This window comes from Bombina bombina, chromosome 2 (assembly GCF_027579735.1).
Source record: "Bombina bombina isolate aBomBom1 chromosome 2, aBomBom1.pri, whole genome shotgun sequence".
Lineage (NCBI taxonomy): Eukaryota > Metazoa > Chordata > Amphibia > Anura > Bombinatoridae > Bombina > Bombina bombina.
In genome coordinates this window covers 354660953-354680825 of record NC_069500.1, presented here as the reverse complement: position 1 = coordinate 354680825, position 19873 = coordinate 354660953, and the positions used below count along the sequence as shown (strand labels likewise).

At 40.4% G+C, this 19873-nt stretch overlaps 1 protein-coding gene across 3 annotated transcripts in view; it reads left to right on the top strand.

Moving 5' to 3' along the window:
* KDM2B (lysine demethylase 2B) overlaps positions 1-19873 on the top strand; it is a 1014988-nt gene that overhangs the window by 899173 nt on the left and 95942 nt on the right. The window lies entirely within an intron of this gene.

Here is a 19873-nt window from a genome sequence, read left to right as displayed (position 1 = left end):
CCCTTCCTCAAGCAAAGGCTCACACGGACATAGTCCTGGCCTTTCTCAGATCTCACGGATGGAAAGTGAACGTGGAAAAGAGTTCTCTATCTCCGTCGACAAGAGTTCCCTTCTTGGGAACAATAATAGACTCCTTAGAAATGAGGATTTTTCTGACAGAGACCAGAAAAACAAACCTTCTAAACTCTTGTCGGATACTTCATTCCGTTCCTCTTCCTTCCATAGCGCAGTGCATGGAAGTGATAGGTTTGATGGTAGCGGCAATGGACATAGTTCCTTTTGCGCGCATTCATCTAAGACCATTACAACTGTGTATGCTCAGTCAGTGGAATGGGGACTATACAGACTTGTCTCCGAAGATACAAGTAAATCAGAGGACCAGAGACTCACTCCGTTGGTGGCTGTCCCTGGACAACCTGTCACAAGGGGTGACCTCCCGCAGACCAGAGTGGGTCATTGTCACGACCGACGCCAGTCTGATGGGCTGGGGCGCGGTCTGGGGATCCCTGAAAGCTCAGGGTCTTTGGTCTCGGGAAGAATCTCTTCTACCGATAAATATTCTGGAACTGAGAGCGATATTCAATGCTCTCAAGGCTTGGCCTCAGCTAGCGAGGGCCAAGTTCATACGGTTTCAATCAGACAACATGACGACTGTTGCGTACATCAACCATCAGGGGGGAACAAGGAGTTCCCTGGCGATGGAAGAAGTGACCAGAATCATTCAATGGGCGGAGACTCGCTCCTGCCACCTGTCTGCATTCCACATCCCAGGAGTGGAAAATTGGGAAGCGGATTTTCTGAGTCGTCAGACATTGCATCCGGGGGAGTGGGAACTCCATCCGGAAATCTTTGCCCAAATCACTCAACTGTGGGGCATTCCAGACATGGATCTGATGGCCTCTCGTCAGAACTTCAAGGTTCCTTGCTACGGGTCCAGATCCAGGAATCCCAAGGCGATTCTAGTAGATGCACTAGTAGCACCTTGGACCTTCAAACTAGCCTATGTATTCCCGCCGTTTCCTCTCATCCCCAGGCTGGTAGCCAGGATCAATCAGGAGAGGGCGTCGGTGATCTTGATAGCTCCTGCGTGGCCACGCAGGACTTGGTATGCAGATCTGGTGAATATGTCATCGGCTCCACCATGGAAGCTACCTTTGAGACGAGACCTTCTTGTTCAAGGTCCGTTCGAACATCCGAATCTGGTCCCACTCCAGCTGACTGCTTGGAGATTGAACGCTTGATCTTATCAAAGCGAGGGTTCTCAGATTCTGTTATTGATACTCTTGTTCAGGCCAGAAAGCCTGTAACTAGAAAAATTTACCACAAAATTTGGAAAAAATATATCTGTTGGTGTGAATCTAAAGGATTCCCTTGGGACAAGGTTAAGATTCCTAAGAGTCTATCCTTCCTTCGAGAAGGATTGGAAAAAGGATTATCTGCAAGTTCCTTGATGGGACAGATTTCTGCCTTGTCTGTGTTACTTCACAAAAAGCTGGCAGCTGTGCCAGATGTTCAAGCCTTTGTTCAGGCTCTGGTTAGAATCAAGCCTGTTTACAAACCTTTGACTCCTCCTTGGAGTCTCAACTTAGTTCTTTCAGTTCTTCAGGGGGTTCCGTTTGAACCCTTACATTCCGTTGATATTAAGTTATTATCTTGGAAAGTTTTGTTTTTGGTTGCAATTTCTTCTGCCGGAAGAGTTTCAGAATTATCTGCTCTGCAGTGTTCTCCTCCTTATCTGGTGTTCCATGCAGATAAGGTGGTTTTACGTACTAACCTGGTTTTCTTCCAAAAGTTGTTTCTAACAAAAACATTAACCAGGAGATAGTCGTGCCTTCTCTGTGTCCGAAACCAGTTTCGAAGAAGGAACGTTTGTTGCACAATTTGGATGTTGTTCGCGCTCTAAAATTCTATTTAGATGCTACAAAGGATTTTAGACAAACATCTTCCTTGTTTGTTGTTTATTCTGGTAAAAGGAGAGGTCAAAAAGCAACTTCTACCTCTCTCTCTTTTTGGATTAAAAGCATCATCAGATTGGCTTACGAGACTGCCGGACGGCAGCCTCCTGAAAGGATCACAGCTCCTTCCACTAGGGCTGTGGCTTCCACATGGGCCTTCAAGAACGAGGCTTCTGTTGATCAGATATGTAGGGCAGCGACTTGGTCTTCACTGCACACTTTTACCAAATTTTACAAGTTTGATACTTTTGCTTCTTCTGAGGCTATTTTTGGGAGAAAGGTTTTGCAAGCCGTGGTGCCTTCCATTTAGGTGACCTGATTTGCTCCCTCCCTTCATCCGTGTCCTAAAGCTTTGGTATTGGTTCCCACAAGTAAGGATGACGCCGTGGACCGGACACACCTATGTTGGAGAAAACAGAATTTATGTTTACCTGATAAATTACTTTCTCCAACGGTGTGTCCGGTCCACGGCCCGCCCTGGTTTTTTAATCAGGTCTGATAATTTATTTTTATTTTTTCTCTTTAACTACAGTCACCACGGTATCATATGGTTTCTCCTATGCAAATATTCCTCCTTAACGTCGGTCGAATGACTGGGGTAGGCGGAGCCTAGGAGGGATCATGTGACCAGCTTTGCTGGCTCTTTGCCATTTCCTGTTGGGGAAGAGAATATCCCACAAGTAAGGATGACGCCGTGGACCGGACACACCGTTGGAGAAAGTAATTTATCAGGTAAACATAAATTCTGTTTTTCATCATATCTTATAATTTATTATAAAAAAAATATATAATTATAAAATATGAGGGAAAATGAAAAAAGCACACACTTTTTCTAACTTTGACCCCCAAAATCTGTTACACATCTACAACCACTAAAAAACACCCATGCTAAAAATAGTTTCTAAATTTTGTCCTGAGTTTAGAAATACCCAATGTTTACATGTTCTTTGTTCCTAGTATTGATCTAGGCCCATTTTGGTATATTTCATGCCACCATTTCACCGCCAAATGCAATCAAATAAAAAAAAAAATTGTTCACTTTTTCACAAATCTTTTCACAAACATTTGGTTTCTAGGTTTCTCACAGAAATTATTTGCAAACAACTTGTGCAATTATGGCATAAATGGTTGTAAATGCTTCTCTGGGATCCCCTTTGTTCAGAAATAGCAGACATATGTGCAGCAGTGAAGGGGTTAATTTTAGTGTAGTGTAGTAGACAACCCCAAGTATTGATCTAGGCCCATTTTAGTATATTTCATGCCACCATTTCACCGCCAAATGCGATCAAATTAAAAAGTTAATTTTTTTTTACAATTTTAGGTTTCTCACTTAAATTATTTACAAACAGCTTGTGCAATTATGGCACGAATGGTTGTAAATGCTTCTCTGGGACCCCCTTTGTTCAGAAATAGCAGACATATATGACTTTTGCGTTGCTTTTTGGTAATTAGAAGGCCGCTAAATGCCGCTGCGCATCACACATATATTATGTCTAGCAGTGAAGGGGTTAATTGGGTAGCTTGCAGGGTTAATTTTAGCTTTAGTGTAGAGATCAGCCTCCCACCTGACACTTCCCACCCCCTGATCCCTCCCAAACAGCTCTCTTCCCTCCCCCACCAAGTATTGCTTCTTCTTTTTAAAGACACGATGAGTCCACAGATTTCATCCTTACTTGTGGGATATTCACCTCCTGGTCAGCAGGAGGAGGCAAAGAGCACCACAGTAGAGTAGTATAGTAGCTGTTAAATTGCTCCTCCCTTCCCTCCCACTCTAGTCATTCTCTTTGCCTACGTTAGTGATAGGAAGAGGTAAAGTGAGGTGTTAGATTAGATTCTTCAATCAAGAGTTTATTATTTTTAAAGTAGTGCCAGAGTGTGCTGTTTTGTTCTAGGGTGTAGCCGTAGTCCATGTCAGTCTCTACAGTAGAGCTTTTGGTGGCTTTAAAGCAATGGGAACTTGTGGGACATAATTCTCACTGCACCTCCCATACATGTTTTGCTGCCCTGCTTGTCAAAGTCTGAGGGAAGAGAAAAACTCAGTACTTTTATTTCCACAGGCCAATGTGAGGCGAAAATGAGGGCCTCGCAAGCCGGGTGGGCTGCTTTACTGCCAGGCAGCAATTTAAGGTAAGTGCTGATTTTTATTTCTGGGGACACGCTCACAGAAAGATTGGCACTTTTCTATATTAAAGGGAAATTATACACTCATTTTTTCTTTGCATAAATGTTTTGTAGATGATCTATTTATATAGCCCATAAAGTTTTTTTTTTTTTTTTTAAATAAATGTATAGTTTTGCTTATTTTTAAATAACATTGCTCTGATTTTCAGACTCCTAACCAAGCCCCAAAGTTTTATGTGAATACCGTCAGCTACCTTCTCCAGCTTGCTCCTGTTTGTGTAAAGGGTCTTTTCATATGCAAAAGAAGGGGGGGGGAGTGTCTTATTTGCCACTTGCAGTGGGCTTTCCAACTACCTTTTTAACAGAGCCAAACTGACAGCTTCTAAGTCAGTTTTTAAACAGTTTTATACTGGATTTTTATATCAGTATCTGTGCATCTTATTCTTTATAGTAGTGTCTATTACATGCAGTTATATGAAAATGAGTGTATACTGTCCCTTTAAGGGACACTAGATGGCATTATCCCTAGGTGGAAGGACATGTTATCGGGCAGTTATTGAAGGCACTGGAAGGACGTGTAGAAGAGGCTCTAATTTAATACTAGCTTCAAACAATGGATTTATTTTACTATAACAAGCCGTCTGGAGGGTTAGGTTATTTTCTTGACCGCAGAGAAAGGTTCTTCAGCATGATTGATGTAATTTTTACTCCCCTGGACGTTATGTATTAAGGCTATAACTGTTGGGAGGTTTGTTTGTTAGCATGGGCTTTAGTTCTCCCGGGGGCTCCATTTTAGCTGTCCGGGAGTTTTAGCTTGTTACGCCCACGATGGGTAGAGCTATGTTGCGCAGCATGTTTGCGCGCCATTATTCCACTGCGGTGTTAGAAGCAGTTTGTTCTAAGTACATGGCAGGGAAGCCAGGGTGTTTATGTGGACGCTAGATGGATGTGTTTTTCTGTAGTCTGGTTGCCTGTTTGTTTGATTCAGTGACGGGCAGAGTCCTATGCATATTTAGCTGAGGTCTGGGATTTTTTGTATTTCCCTGGGCAAACTTAAAACAGTGTGTTTAGCAAAGGTTGAATAGGGTTGATGTTCGTGGTTAATGGGTTCATAAAAATAACGTTAGGACGTTATATTTGTTATTTAAAGAGACAGTTACTTTTATTTTGGTGTTTAATTTTATTAATTAAAATGTGAATAAGGCTGTCACATTCTCTTATGTCCTTCACCCTATGTATATCCAATGTTAATGAATTGATTTAAAACATCAGTATATCCAATGTTAATGAATTGATTTAAAACATTAGAGCGTTTCCTTTGTTATTTCAAATAGGGTTGTTACATACTCTATGTCCTTCACACCCAGTATATCCAATGTTAATGGATTAATTTATACTAACATTTGGATGTTTTCCTTTGTTATTTAAAGACACAGTACCTTAGGTTATGGTGTTCAATTTTATGGATTACCATGTGAATAAGGATGTTTTTTACATTTATGCCATTTATACTATTGCAAAAACTTTTCTGCCTCATATGTGTGTACAGTTGCAATTCAGAGATAAGCCTTTTATTAGCGCCAACATTGTGTTGATTGTTGTAAGAAACATTCGGACAAAGGTTTTTTATGCCCGCAGCCTTCTCCTCAAGTGTCTTATATATATATATATATATATATATATATATATATATATATATATATATATATATATATATATATATATATATATATATATATATAGCGGCCATTCTTTCAGTGCCCTGCGTTTTCCTCCACAACTCTCCTGGAGTTATTTTGCAAAACATCGTTTCCGCTGGTGCGAAGCGGTTGCGAGTGCGCTGTCGGCTTTTCCCATGCTGCAGGGAGAGCGCAAAAGGAAAAATAAATATTCAGTGAGCGAGGTTCCTGTCACGGTTGTTACTATCTCAAGGTCCCCTCCCAGACGTAAGGGAAAGGATACTTCGGTAGCACCTGAGGATAAGATCTCAGTATAATTCCTCTTGCTGATACTGAAGTTATATTTCTCTTGTTAAGTGTATCCAGTCCACGGATCATCCATTACTTGTGGGATATTCTCCTTCCCAACAGGAAGTTGCAAGAGAATCACCCACAGCAGTGCTGCTATATAGCTCCTCCCCTCACTGCCATATCCAGTCATTCTCTTGCAACTCTCAACAAAGATTGACGTAGTAAGAGGAAAGTGGTGTGAATCCAAGAATTACTCACTTCCTAGGATATTGTCCTTCCTCCAAGAGGGTTTGGACAAAGGATTATCAGCTAGTTCTTTAAAGGGACAGATTTCTGCTCTGTCTATTCTTTTACACAAGCGCCTGGCAGAAGTTCCAGACGTTCAGGCATTTTGTCAGGCTTTAGTTAGAATTAAGCCTGTGTTTAAACCTGTTGCTCCTCCATGGAGCTTAAACTTGGTTCTTAAAGTTCTTCAAGGGGTTCCGTTTGAACCCCTTCATTCTATTGATATCAAACTTCTTTCATGGAAAGTTCTTTTTCTGATGGCTATTTCCTCGGCTCGAAGAGTCTCGGAGTTATCTGCCTTACATTGTGATTCTCCTTATCTGATCTTTCATTCAGATAAAGTTGTTCTGCGTACAAAACCTGGGTTTTTACCTAAGGTGGTTTCTAACAAGAATATCAATCAAGAGATTGTTGTTCCATCATTATGTCCTAATCCTTCTTCAAAGAAGGAACGTCTTTTGCATAATCTAGACGTAGTCCGTGCCTTGAAGTTTTACTTACAGGCTACTAAAGATTTTTGCCAAACATCTAACCTGTTTGTTGTTTACTCTGGACAGAGGAGAGGTCAGAAGGCCTCGGCAACCTCTCTTTCTTTTTGGCTTCGGAGTATAATCCGTTTAGCCTATGAGACTGCTGGACAGCAGCCTCCTGAAAGGATTACAGCTCACTCTACTAGAGCTGTGGCTTTCACCTGGGCCTTTAAAAATGAGGCCTCTGTTGAACAGATTTGCAAGGCTGCAACTTGGTCTTCCCTTCATACTTTTTCCAAATTTTCCAAATTTGATACTTTTGCTTCTTCGGGGGCTGTTTTTGGGAGAAAGGTTCTGCAGGCAGTGGTTCCTTCCGTTTTAAGTTCCTGCCTTGTCCCTCCCATCATCAGTGTACTTTAGCTTTGGTATTGGTATCCCACAAGTAATGGATGATCCGTGGACTGGATACACTTAACAAGAGAAAACATAATTTATGCTTACCTGATAAATTTATTTCTCTTGTAGTGTATCCAGTCCACGGCCCGCCCTGTCCTTTTCAGGCAGGTCTAAATTTTAATTAAGCTACAGTCACCATTGCACCCTATGGTTTCTCCTTTCTTGGCTTGTTTCGGTCGAATGACTGGATATGGCAGTGAGGGGAGGAGCTATATAGCAGCTCTGCTGTGGGTGATCCTCTTGCAACTTCTTGTTGGGAAGGAGAATATCCCACAAGTAATGGATGATCCGTGGACTGGATACACTACAAGAGAAATAAATTTATCAGGTAAGTATAAATTATGTTTTTTCAGGTCTAAGCTAGAACACCTCTGTCTGTTACTTAAGGAGGTTTTAGCTACTCAGGACGACAATGATAGCATGGGGCTTGTTAATATTAGGTTGTACCAAGATTAGTGCTATGGAATGGGAGAGAAGGTACCCTTTTTCTCTTCTCTATTTCCAAGGTTTAGAAGGGTTTTTTACCCATGGCGGACTCTTCATGGAGTTCCGTCAGTTGGTACCCAGGGGGGTGGAAGGGACAATTTCCACTCTAGATGGGAGTCCTACTATTTCCATAGAGGATAGTTGTTCCTTTAAGGTTTCTAGGGGTAACAGTTAGAGGGGTTTCTCAATATTGGCAACCTATGACTTGTCTACTGCCAATCTTTTTTGAATACTCCAGATCCTGGTAAGTACCTGGAAGGGAGACCATCTGGGAACACCAGGTGCGGTGGGCTTATTGCCACTGTCGCTTGTGCAGCAGCATACTGGGTCATACTTTGGCTGGTCCCATTAGAACAAACATTCCAGGTAACATAAGGGCCTTTCAGTCTGTCATTTTCTTTCTTACAGATGCTTCCCTTCAAGTATTTAGCGGGAAGCTAAGATTTCAGACTTACCATAGTGATACACGTTTTGGATAAATTTCCTTTAATTCTTTTCAAGATTTCAAGGGAATTGTTCTATTTCTTCCTCTGAGCAGGAGGGAGGTTTTGACCTTCAAGATTATGAGGTAAGGTGGCCTTACTCTGGGTAGGAGACCTTTCCGACCTGAGAGAGTGAGTTCCGATTCAGGAACAGAGTTTGGGATTTTATCCTAATCTCGTAGTGGTTCCAGGGAACCTTCAGTACTATGTTAGACCTTTAGAGTCTAATAAAATTTTAGATGTCAAGATTTTAATCAAGTTCCTAAAGGTACCGTCCTTCAAGGCGGAAACTATTCTTTCCAATTTTATTTTGATCCAAGAGGATCGTTTTATGAAGGTGGATTTTAAGCACGCGTGCTTGCATTTTCACATTCTCAGACAAGCCTCCAATTGTGGCTTTGTCTGTCGGCCTTGTCACAGCTCCCAGAATTTTCTAGTTGGAGTCTGGGTTTGTTTGGCGGTGCTCGGTTACAGGGCATTGCTGGGGCGCCCTTTCTAGGAGACCAATCTAGTCCAGGCGCAATCTTTTCAAGGAAGATTACCTATGGGAATGTTATCCTTTCTGTGATATCAAGCAGCAAGGTAAATTTGGTAAGGAGTTACTTAGTCATGGACAAAGGTAACCTTCTGGGGAACCATATTAGATTTCCTATAAATGAATTTTTTTTTCCTGAAGGAAGTCAAGAAATTAAAGACCTTTTTGACTCTAGTTTTTCTTCGGTCTTCTCCTCGGCCATTAGTGGCTCTGTGCATGGAAGTATTGGGCTGATAGTAGCGGCATGGGATATCATCCTGTTTGCTCGGTTCCTTTTCAGACATCGGCAGATTATCATGCTCAGACTTTGCAAAGGAGATTATACAGATCTGTCTCCTCGGAGAGCAGGAGACAAAGGTTTTTCTTAAGGGTGGTTGTCTCTGGATCATTCTTTCCAGGGAACCTGCTTTCGCAGACCATCTTGGCTGTCTGTGGTAACAGACACAGCCTTATAGGATGAGGAACAGTCTATGGTCCCCTAAAGACTCAGGGGATTTGGACTCAGTGTCCGTTTTTTCCTATAATCATTCTGGATCTGAGTGCGCTCTTAATACTATTCTGGCCTGGCCCCAGTTAGTCTCGGTCCAGTTTATCTAGTTCCAGTGGGACACATGTCTTCAGTTCATCAGGGAGGAACGAGGAGTTCCTTAGTGATAACAGAAGTATCCAGATAATTCAGTGGGAAGAGGCCCATTCTTGCTTATCGTCGATCCACATCCCAGGGGTGGACTCTGGGAGGCGGTCTTCATGATCAGGCAGCTTTTCAGCTTGATTCTCAAGGGAAGTCAGGTGGAATTGGATGCATGGCATTTCGGTAGAAAGCCAATTTTCCAAGGTCCAGGGACACTCAGGTGGTACTGTTTGTCGTCCTGGCGGTAACTTGGACTTTCAGTCTAGCATTACCTATTTCCCCAGTTTGCGAAGGCGTTGGTGGTCCTCTTTGCACCGGCTTGGACTCGCAGGATTAGGTATGCAGATCTGGGGGACATATCATCTCTGCCACTGTGGAGACTTCCGTTGAGGAAGGACCTTCTATTAAGGGCCCTTCACCCAATCTAGTTTCTCTGAAGCTGATTGCTTGGAGATTGAACGCTTTATTTTTTCCAAGCAGGGTTTCTCTGTCTCGGTCATAGAGACCATGATTCAGGCTCATAAGCCTGTATTTGGAACAATTTCACATAAGATATGGAGTAAATATTTCTATTGATGTGAATCTAAGGGTTACTCGTGGAGTAGTCAGGATTCCTAGACTTTTGTCTTTTTTCCTAGAGTTGGAGGAAGGATTATCGATAGGTTCCTTTAAAGGTTGAATCTCTTCTTTATCTAGTTGGTTACTCAATCATCTGGCGGATGTTCCAGGTGTACAATATTTTTGTCAGGCCTTGGTCAGGATCAGGCCTGTGTTCAAACCAGTTACTCCTCCATGGAGTTCTGTTTGAACCTATGCATTCCTTAGATATTAAGTTGTTATCTTGGAAAGTTTTATTTCTTGTTGCTATTTTTTCAGCTCGAAGAGTGTGAGTTTTCGGCGTTACAATGCAATTCACCTTACCTTATTTTCCATTCGGATAAGGTTGTTTTATGTACTAAACTGGGGTTTCTTCCTAAGGTTGTTTCAGACAGGAACATTAATCAGGAGTTTGTTGTTCCTTCCTTGTGTCCTAATCCTTCTAAGAAGGAATGACTTCTACATAATTTAGACATAGTCTGTGCTTTGAAGTTTTACTTACAAGCGACTAAATACTTTCGCCAGTCTTCTCTGTTTGTAGTTTTTTTTTCTGGAAAATGTAGGGGTCAGAAAGCTACGGCTACCTCTTTCTTTTTGGTTGAGGAGTATCATCCGCTTTGCATATGAGACTGCTGGACAGCAGCCTCCTGAAAGGAATACGGCTCATTCCACTAGGGTGGTTGCTTCCTCATGGGCATTCAAAAATGAAGCTTCTGTGGAACAGATTTGCAAGGCTGCATTTGGTCTTCTCTTCACACTTTTTCTAAATTTTACAAATTTTATACTTTTGCCTTGGCTGAGGCTGCTTTTGGGAGAAAGGTTCTTCAAGCAGTGGTGCCTTCCATTTAGGTTCCCTGTCTTGTCCCTCCCTTATCATCCGTGTACTCTAGCTTTGGTATTGTATCCCACAAGTAAGGATGAAATCCGTGGACTCGTGTCTTTAAAAAGAAAATGTATGCTTACCTGATAAATTTGTTTCTTTTTAGACATGTGTCCACGGCCCGCCCTGTTCTTTTTAAGACATGGTGTTATTTTTTTGTAAACTTCAGACACCTCTGCACCTTGGCTTTTCCTTTCTCTTCCTAACTTCGGTCGAATGACTGGAGTGGGAGGGAAGGGAGGAGCTATATATACAGCTCTGCTGTGGTGCTCTTTGCCGCCTCCTGCTGACCAGGAGGTAAATATCCCACAAGTAAGGATGAAATCTGTGGACTCATCATGTCTAAAAAGAAACAAATTTATCAGGTAAGCATACATTTTATTTTTTCTGTAGTGTAGCTGCCCCCCTTCAACATCCAACCCCCCACCCTCTCCCAGATCCCTTAATTTTAAAATCTCACCCTCCCCAGTCCTCTCTCTCTCATCCTCACATCTACAGCATATTGATGCTGTTTGTAGGGATCCCACGTGCACGCGCGCCCCTGTGCGCACGCTCACATGCGATCCCTCCTCCACCACCGATGACCGCCCACTCGCCTCCCTGGATGAGCTCCCACCCACCAATGAAAACGGCCATCAATGGCTGATGCAGAGAGGGCCAATGAGTGTCTCTCTCTGCATCGGATGGCTAAAAAGTTATTGCAGGATGCCTCAATATCGAGGCATCAATGCAATAACATGAAAGCGGCTGGAAGCGGTTAGGATCGCTTCCACCGCTTTCAAAGAGCAACGACGTACAAGGTACGTCCTTGGTCGTTAACTGCATTTTTTTGCAGGACGTGCCCCATATGTCGTTGGTCGTTAAGGGGATAAAGGAAGAACATATGGAGCATAGCGCAAGCGCAGATTCACAGTCTCTTCCTCATGCCCATAAATTTCTGAATGTGTCACCGCAGAGATCATAGGTACTTTAGTGACATTTGTACGTCATAGGGGACGGGGCTAAAAATCATGTACTCTCGCGGTTTTTAAATTGTGGAGGTTAATCGTAATTTAAAACCGCATATGCGGTTAATCATTCAGCCCTGATGTGTGTATATATTCACACACACACACACATATAAATATATATATAATCAGGGATAGGCACAGACAAAGGCTGTGGTGGACATTTTTCAAAGTACAGACCTTAGTGAAGGACACCAAGGTACATTTGAAATTAAAAACATTATTTTATAGTGCTTGGTGTTATTATACTGATGCAGATACCATTGATCTTATAACCAGCCTTCCTCTGGCTATACCCATGTGCCAGTGTCACTACTGTGTCATTATATAGTGCTTGGTGTTATTATACTGATGCAGATACCATTGATCTTATAACCAACCTTCCTCTGGCTATACCCATGAGCCAGTGCCACTACTGTGTCTTTGTATATTATTTGGTGTTATTACACTGATTGTGATACCACTGATCCTATAACCAGCCCTCCTCTGGCTATACCCATGAGCAAGTGTCACTACTGTGTCATTATATAGTGCTAGGTGTTATACTGATGCAGATACCACTGATCCTATAACCAGCCCTCCTCTGACTATACCCATGTGCCAGTGTCACCACTGTGTCATTATATAGCGCTGGGTGTTATTATACTGATGCAGATACCACTGACCCTATAACCAGCCCTTGTCTGGCTATACGCATGTGCCAGTGTCACTACTGTGTCTTTGTATAGAGCTGGGTGTTATTATACAGAGGCAGATACACATCCAGTATTTCACTCAGGCTTTATTTTTTCCATAACTTATCACCCAATATCACTAGCAGTCTCTTGACAAGCCACTAACTTTATTCACACTACCTATTATTTAATCAGAAAGAAAAGATATACTAAGGTTGTGGCGGACACTGCAAGGGCTAGTCACGGACACCAGTGTCCGTGTACGGACACCTTGCCTATCCCTGTATATAATATGTGTGTGGGTGTGTGTTTATTTACATAATATTCCATATATTAAGGTTTGTGATAACTATTTTATAACTTCATGACTAGACTTTTTTTTTCAGTTTCATTTCTTTAGTTTATCTGGTACAAAAAACTGATGCAGTGATCACAGCATTTAGTTGTAATGTAAGTAATTTTTGTTTGATTATTTTTTACATTTATGAGGACTTTCACTTATTCTCAGTTGGCAATCAGTCTGCAATTTATTTTTTTTTTAAATGGAATTTGTTTTCTTTCCTGTCACTAATTTAAAACCTTCTCTAGCTGTTTTACGATCACATCAATTCCGATGTTAAATATAACTGTTACTGTACCAATTTCATGTGTTGCAAGACATTTCTGTAAAGGGATAGTCTAGTCAAAATTAAACTTTTATGATTCAGATAGAACTTGCAATTTTAAGTAACTTTCTAATTTACTCCTATTACCAATTTTTCTTTGTTCTCTTGGTATTTTAATTTGAATGTAAGCATAGGAGCCGGCCCATTTTTTGTTAAGCACCTTGGTAGCGCTTGCTGATTGGTGGCTACATTTAGACACCAATCAGAAAGTGCTACCCAGGTGCTGAACCAAAAATTGACATTTTTGCTTTTTCAAATAAAGATAACAAGAGAACTATGGAAAATTGATAATAGGAGTAAATTAGAATGTTGTCTAAAATTACATGCTCTATCTGAATCATGAAAGTGTAATTTTCACTAGATTATTCCTTTAAGTGAATCATTTAAATTAAACTGCCTTTTGAACTAAGCTCGGTCTTCTGTGTATACATTTGTCTGTAAAATCTGGAAAACTAACTACTCAATGTTTGCATAAAATAAAGTAAATAACATTAAATATCATGCAGTTTCAGGTAATGCTTATATAATTTTTTATATACTTTTTATTATGTCACACTAAATGCTAGATGGAACCCAATGTAGCGCCCTCGGTCTCTATAGAGATGCACTAACTGTTATCAATGAATACTAAGGTCTATATACATATGACACTGTAGGTCACTTTAGCGCTTATAGATGTGCCAATTTTATTTAGAATTTAAAACTAGTGAAATCTTATATACGCCTGTTATAATAGGAGTATATAGATTATATGCTTATAAGTATATAGTATTGCACGATTACACAGAATGTCTAAGAGCTTATAATATAAATTCCACATACCCCGTAATAAGCGTACAACAAAGTACAATCACACAGGTTGGAATGCCCATAACCACACAACATAGCAACTATTGGGTTAAACAATTAGATGACGTGGAAGAGATGAGCTTTAAATAGCCAGAGATCAAAGAAGCTGGTATCTTGAGAAAGGCTGTCTAGCCGAAGCGCGTTGATACCAGAGACATTGATTGAGAAGGAAAAGAACCAAGTATAGAGAAGTGAGCTGTGAAATACGGAGTCGTTTGATCACTCTCGGGTCCATACCCAGCTCTAAAGGAGGCATGTAAAGTTGGACCGCTACCTCAACACAGCAAGTGGTTACTAACAGTCCGTGAAGAAAGGAGTTAAGACTACCCCAGCTCTAACAGGAGTCCGGAAAGCTGAAATGCCACCTATTGCTACTAGCGGTTAACAAACAGACCGCGGAGACAAGGTAATACCGTTACTCAGCAAGGATGCCTAACACAGCAGAACTGCTACTCCAGGAACCGGAACAAATAAACAGAGCCAAGTGTGGAGGAGAAGCACAGAGAGCGATCTGTTTAAATATCAAGCTGAGTCCTCTTTGGATTATTTGGGGATTTTTTCCCGATCACATCATCCATTATTGTATTCACATGAAACACTATCAGGTACTGTTTGGAACTAAGCCGGAATATTCTGTTGAATCTAACCCACAGTTAGGAGACATTATAAAAGTTGTATATAAATATCCGGGATACCAAAGTATCACATCTAAGACCGACAGTCACATAACTCTAGCAACAGTGTTGCCATTACAATATAACTGCCCACACACAATTGCAGCTTATTTTCTATACCTGCTCACACACTGTTGCTATTATAACAGCTCGTTCTTTGGAACCACTCACATATCGCTGCCATCACTGCTGCTGACGTATACTGGTCTCATACACTTTGTTCTATAAATACACTGTATGATTTATAAAAATATTGTTGTTACTTTACCAACCTGTATTTAAGAGCGGCTCACTTATTACCGCTGACAATTACTTGCCACTCATGTTAGTATCATTTATATATGCTGTATAACGATTGGATACCATATGATATCTATTTAGGCTATCAACCCCACTTAGTTATCATAGTTAGCCGACACCGGTGTCAAGTTTTATTTATTAGTGAATGTTTCTCCAACATAGGTGTGTCCGGTCCACGGCGTCATCCTTACTTGTGGGATATTCTCTTCCCCAACAGGAAATGGCAAAGAGCCCAGCAAAGCTGGTCACATGATCCCCCCTAGGCTCCGCCTTCCCCAGTCATTCTCTTTGCCGTTGTACAGGCAACATCTCCACAGAGATGGCTTAGAGTTTTTTGGTGTCTAAACTCTTGTCAAGTACTTCATTCTGTTCTTCTTCCTTCCATAGCGCAGTGCATGGAAGTAATAGGTTTGATGGTGGCGGCAATGGACATAGTTCCTTTTGCGCGAATTCATCTAAGACCATTACAACTGTGCATGCTCAGACAGTGGAATGGGGATTATACAGACTTGTCTCCAACGATACAAGTAGATCAGTGGACCAGAGACTCACTCCGTTGGTGGCTGACCCTGGACAACCTGTCACAAGGGATGAGCTTCCGCAGACCGGAGTGGGTCATTGTCACGACCGACGCCAGTCTGGTGGGCTGGGGCGCGGTCTGGGAACCCCTGAAAGCTCAGGGGCTTTGGTCTCGGGAAGAATCTCTTCTACCGATAAACATTCTGGAACTGAGAGCGATATTCAATGCTCTCAGAGCTTGGCCTCAGCTTGCAAGGGCCAAATTCATAAGGTTTCAATCAGACAACATGACGACTGTTGCGTATATCAACCATCAGGGGGGAACAAGGAGTTCCCTGGCGATGGAAGAAGTGACCAAAATAATTCAATGGGCGGAGAATCACTCCTGCCACTTGTCTGCAATCCACATCCCAGGAGTGGAAAATTGGGAAGCGGATTTTCTGAGTCGTCAGACATTTCATCCGGGGGAGTGGGAACTCCATCCGGAAATGTTTGCCCAAATAATTCAATTGTGGGGCATTCCAGACATGGATCTGATGGCGTCTCGTCAGAACTTCAAGGTTCCTTGCTACGGGTCCAGATCCAGGGATCCCAAGGCGGCTCTAGTGGATGCACTAGTAGCACCTTGGACCTTCAACCTAGCTTATGTGTTCCCACCGTTTCCTCTCATTCCCAGGCTGGTAGCCAGGATCAAACAGGAGAGGGTATCGGTGATCTTGATAGCTCCTGCGTGGCCACGCAGGACTTGGTATGCAGACCTGGTGAATATGTCATCAGCTCCACCATGGAAGCTACCTCTGAGACGGGACCTTCTTGTTCAGGGTCCGTTCGAACATCCGAATCTGGCCTCCCTCCAACTGACTGCTTGGAGATTGAACGCTTGATTTTATCAAAGCGAGGGTTCTCAGATTCTGTCATTGATACTCTTGTTCAGGCTAGAAAGCCTGTAACTAGGAAAATCTACCATAAAATATGGAAAAAATATATCTGTTGGTGCGAATCTAAAGGATTCCCATGGAACAAGATAAAAATTCCTAGGATTCTATCCTTTCTTCAAGAGGGTTTGGAGAAAGGATTATCTGCGAGTTCTTTGAAGGGACAGATTTCTGCTTTATCTGTTTTACTTCACAAAAAGCTGGCGGCTGTACCAGACGTTCAGGCTTTTGTTCAGGCTCTGGTTAGAATCAAGCCTGTTTACAAACCTTTGACTCCTCCCTGGAGTCTCAATCTAGTTCTTTCAGTTCTTCAGGGGCTTCCGTTTGAACCCCTACATTCCGTTGATATAAAGTTATTATCTTGGAAAGTTTTGTTTTTGGTTGCAATCTCTTCTGCTAGAAGAGTTTCAGAGTTATCTGCTCTGCAGTGTTCTCCTCAATATCTGGTGTTCCATGCAGATAAGGTGGTTTTGCGTACTAAACCTGGTTTTCTTCCGAAAGTTGTTTCTAATAAAAATATTAACCAGGAGATAGTCGTGCCTTCTTTGTGTCCTAATCCAGTTTCAAAGAAGGAACGTTTGTTGCACAACTTAGATGTAGTTCGTGCTCTCAAATTTTACTTAGCAGCTACTAAGGATTTCAGACAAACATCTTCTTTGTTTGTTGTTTATTCTGGTAAAAGGAGAGGTCAAAAAGCAACTTCTACCTCTCTCTCTTTCTGGCTTAAAAGCATTATCCGATTGGCTTATGAGACTGCCGGACGGCAGCCTCCTGAAAGAATCACAGCTCACTCCACTAGGGCTGTGGCTTCCACTTGGGCCTTCAAGAACGAGGCTTCTGTTGATCAGATATGTAAGGCAGCGACTTGGTCTTCACTGCACACTTTTGCCAAATTCTACAAATTTGATACTTTTGCTTCTTCTGAGGCTATTTTTGGGAGAAAGGTTTTGCAAACCGTGGTGCCTTCCATCTAGGCGACCTGATTTGTTCCCTCCCATCATCCGTGTCCTAAAGCTTTGGTATTGGTTCCCACAAGTAAGGATGACGCCGTGGACCGGACACACCTATGTTGGAGAAAACAGAATTTATGCTTACCTGATAAATTACTTTCTCCAACGGTGTGTCCGGTCCACGGCCCGCCCTGGTTTTTGATCAGGTCTGTTGAATTAATTTCTCTAACTACAGTCACCACGGTATCATATGATTTCTCCTATGCATATTCCTCCTTTACGTCGGTCGAATGACTGGGGAAGGCGGAGCCTAGGGGGGATCATGTGACCAGCTTTGCTGGGCTCTTTGCCATTTCCTGTTGGGGAAGAGAATATCCCACAAGTAAGGATGACGCCGTGGACCGGACACACCGTTGGAGAAAGTAATTTATCAGGTAAGCATAAATTCTGTTTTTAACTTTTGTCAATCAAGACTATTATACAATGTCTTAATAAACATATATATTTTTACATTTAGCGATATCATTGTATTTCTTATTAATAGGAGTATATAGATTATTGACTTCCTTGACAATATATAGAACTTTTACAACTTATCATATTATACCATTTGGGAATAGCATACTCTTTGCGCCATCTTACACTGCAGACACTTTTGAAAACGTTTTGGGATAAGGTTTTTTAAAGGTGAGCTATATTCCCTACCAGCCCTACAGTCACACCCTTTACTCATCAATCTTTCAGCCCTGATGTGTGTATATATATTCACACATACACACATATAAATATATATTCACACACACACACATATAAATATATATTCACACACACACACATATAAATATATATTCACACACACACATATATATATATATATATATATATATATATATTCACACACACACACATATATATATATATTCACACACACACATATATATATATATATATATATATATTCACACACACACACATATATATATATATTCACACATACACACATATAAATATATATTCACACACACACACATATATATATATATTCACACACACACACATATAAATATATATTCACACACACACACATATAAATATATATTCACACACACACACATATATATATATATTCACACACACACATATATATATATATATATATATATTCACACACACACACATATATATATATTCACACATACACACATATAAATATATATTCACACACACACACATATAAATATATATTCACACACACACATATATATATATATATATATATATATATATATTCACACACACACACATATATATATATATATTCACACACACACACATATATATATATATATATATATATATATATATATATATATATATATTCACACACACACACATATATATATATATTCACACACACACATATATATATATATATTCACACACACACACATATATATATATATATTCACACACACACACATATAAATATATATTCACACACACACACATATATATATATATATATATATATATATTCACACACACACATATATATATATATATATATATATATATATATATATATATAATATGTGTGTGTGGGTGGGTGTTTATTTACATAATATTCCATATAATAAGGTTTGTGATAACTATTTTATAACTTCATGACTAGACTTTTATTTTTATTTTTTTTCAGTTTCATTTCTTTAGTTTATCTGGTACAAAAAACTGATGCAGTGATCACAGCATTTAGTTGTAATGTTAGTAGTTTTTGTTTGATTATTTTTTACATTTATGAGGACTTTCACTTATTCTCAGTTGGCAATCAGTCTGCAATTTATTTTTTTTTTTAAAGGGAATTTGTTTTGTTTCCTGTTACTAATTTAAAACCTTCTAGCTGTTTTACGATCACATCAATTCCATTGTTAAATATTTACATTTAGACACCAATCAGAAAGTGCTACCCAGGTGCTGAACCAAAAATTGGCCATCTCCTATGCTTACATTTTTGCTTTTTCAAATAAAGATAACAAGAGAACAATGGAAAATTGATAATAGGAGTAAATTAGAATGTTGTCTAACATTACATGCTCTATCTAAATCATGAAAGTGTAATTTTGACTAGACTATTCCTTTAAGTGAATCGTTTAAAGGAAACTGCCTTTTGAACTAAGCTCGGTCTTCTATGTATACATTTGTCTGTAAAATCTGGAAAACTAACTACTCATTGTTTGCATAAAATAAAGTAAATAGCATTAAATATCATGCAGTTTCAGGTAATGATTTGACAAGAATTAAGCTAGGTATTAAAGAACTTTATGTACAGTTATTAAACATGAAAACTTCCTCTTGCAAAGTAAATATTTCTTTAAAAAAAAACTGAATGTAGTTGTGGTTGAAGCAGGAAGAGGAAGTAATGATCAGGGAGTAGT